This window comes from Emys orbicularis, chromosome 13 (genome assembly GCF_028017835.1).
Source record: "Emys orbicularis isolate rEmyOrb1 chromosome 13, rEmyOrb1.hap1, whole genome shotgun sequence".
In the NCBI taxonomy this organism is placed as follows: domain Eukaryota; kingdom Metazoa; phylum Chordata; order Testudines; family Emydidae; genus Emys; species Emys orbicularis.
In genome coordinates, this window is record NC_088695.1 from 14,704,780 (window position 1) to 14,707,382 (window position 2,603).

General features: G+C 42.5%; 1 pseudogene; it reads left to right on the forward strand.

The window, feature by feature from the left end:
- The first annotated feature begins 599 nt into the window (after window positions 1-599).
- Window positions 600-1,528, forward strand: LOC135887806 (olfactory receptor 5V1-like; annotated as a pseudogene).
- Window positions 1,529-2,603: the final 1,075 nt, after the last annotated feature.

Genomic DNA, 2,603 nt, shown 5'->3' on the forward strand with positions numbered 1-2,603 from the left:
TCATAAAGCTCAGCCCTTCTGAGGCCCTCTTTATGGCATTTTTAATATTTATCAATTTGCCTGTATTTGATTGGGTTGCCATCCTATGCCCAAACCAGTATTTCTAATTCTCAGGGGTTTATTATTATTATTATTATTATTGTGGAAATCCTAGATATTTTAATAGGGATGAATCCAATAATATACTATAGATATCAAACACTCTACAACAGTGGTTTTGAACTTGTGGTCCAAGATCCCTGCTGGTTCGTAAGGGATCCCATAGTCCCAGCTAGGTGGGGGATTTGGTGAATACCTGTGGGGAAAGATTCTGTGATTTAGGTGCTTAAAGTGGCAGTTAGGGATCTAAGTCCTGTTGTATATCTGGCCCATTTTGTCCTTGTAGAACACACAAATTCCAGCCAGATTATCACTGTTGGTTTTCTAAATCTTGTCAATTTAAAGAACTTATATATTTTACATGATAGAATAGGGCTCTCTTTATATTCATCCTACTGAAGAGATGACCTCTAGATGACAGTTCAATTAACTTTTAAGATCTGAATTAATTTTATTTATTTATTTGTCTCATAGGTCCTAGTTCTGCTGAAAAAATATCAATGGAAAATCAAACCACAGTGACCGAATTTATTCTCCTGGGACTTTCCAGTGACCCACAGATGCAGATTTTCCTCTTCTTGGTGTTTTTAGTTACTTACCTAATCACTCTGGGTGGTAACATAGTGATCATGGTGGTGATAAGGGCTGATTCTCACCTTCACATCCCTATGTACTTCCTTCTCTTCCATTTATCCTTTGTTGATATCTGCTATTCCTCAGTCACGGTGCCTAACGCACTGAGGAACTTCCTAGCAACACACAAAACTATTTCTGTCAATGGCTGCATTGCACAGATGTTCTTCATCCTCCTCTCAGCTGGTGCTGAAGTTTTCATTCTCTCAGCCATGGCTTATGACCGCTACGTGGCCATCTGTGACCCATTGCGTTACATGGAGAGAATGAGCAAAGGGATCTGTGTTCAGCTGGTGAGTGGGGCATGGACAATAGGCTTCTTCCATGCCCTGCTTAACACTGTTTTTACCTCCACGTTGCATTTCTGTGGGCCCAATCAAATCAGCCATTTCAGCTGTGAGCTCCCTCCTCTATTACAACGATCCTGCATTGACACCTTCACCAATCAAGTGGTGCTTCTTACTTCTGTTGTGATATTTGGGTCAAGCTCCTTCCTCCTTACGCTGTTCTCCTACATTTACATCATCTCCACCTGAGGATACGCTCTGCGGAGGGCAGGCATAAAGCCTTCTCCACCTGCAGCTCCCACCTTATTGTGGTTGGTTTATGGTACCTGACAGCCTTTTTCCAGTACACAAAACCCAGCTCAGTCTCCTTTGTGGTTCTGGATGAAATGTTCTCCATCCAGTACAGCATCTTGACCCCCATGTTAAACCCCATTGTCTACAGCCTGAAAAACAAGGAGGTGAAAATAGCACTAGGGAAAACGTTGGGGAAATTGAAGTTTCTCAAGTAGTGTTGATGATCTTAAATTAAATATTTTTTAAATCCAAGAGCAGAGAACTGTGGATAACTTTGGTTTGGGACATTCTCAAGTCAGGTAACCGATGGACAGATTGTGACAACCTCAGCTGCTCTAAATCAGTGTAGCTCCATTAAAGTCAGTGGGCCAGATCCCCAGTTGTACAAGAGTCACTGGAGCACGGGGGCCTGGATCCTGGGTCTCCTACATCCTGAGTGAATGCTCTGAGCACCAGGCTGTAGAGTCATGCAAACATTTCTCTCTCTCTCCTTTCTCCATATCTCTTTCATCTGGCCCACTGACTTCAGGGGAGCTATGGCCAATTTATACCAGCTGGGCATCTGGGCAATTTTATAAAAATCTCTTCATCTATTGATTTCTCAGGTTTTTTTGATTAATTTGTTGAAACAACTGATATTAAATAGTTATCTTATTGTACTTTACCCTACTAAAATCTCAAGGATTTTTTCAATAATTAATTATAATAATTAGTGGAGCCAATAGGTTTATTTCCCAGGTAGGGCTAGATCCACAAAGGAACTTATCCCATATCCCCATGGTTAGGGCACTATGTTCATGGGGGTCTCTCTCTAACTCTCCTGTTCAAACCTCACATGGGTGGGGAGAGAACCCCTGTTTAAATCCTGTCTCTTTATCAGGCACTTGAAGCAGGGCCCTCCCACATCCCAGGTGACTATCCTGACCATTGGGATAAAAGTTGAATGGTCTCCTCCTTCTAATTCCTTTTTCCTTCCCCCAACCCAGCTTTTTGTTAAAAAATGCCTTAGGTGCAGTTAGAGGATTCCCAGCTGGGAACCCTCTAAACAGAAGGTGGTGTCTTGCTCCAGGAGACATGGGGACTGAACTCTTTGACAGAGGTGGGCTTTATAACACACCTTTCTCCTCATCCTCTCCCATTGGCTAGGGAATCACCTATCATGATGTTAGAACATAAGAACAAATGATAGACCATCCCAGGTCAGATGGTCCATCAGACCAATGGTCCATCTTGCACAGTATCCTGTTTCTGACAGGGGCCAGTGCCAGATTCTTCAGAGGGAAAAATGAA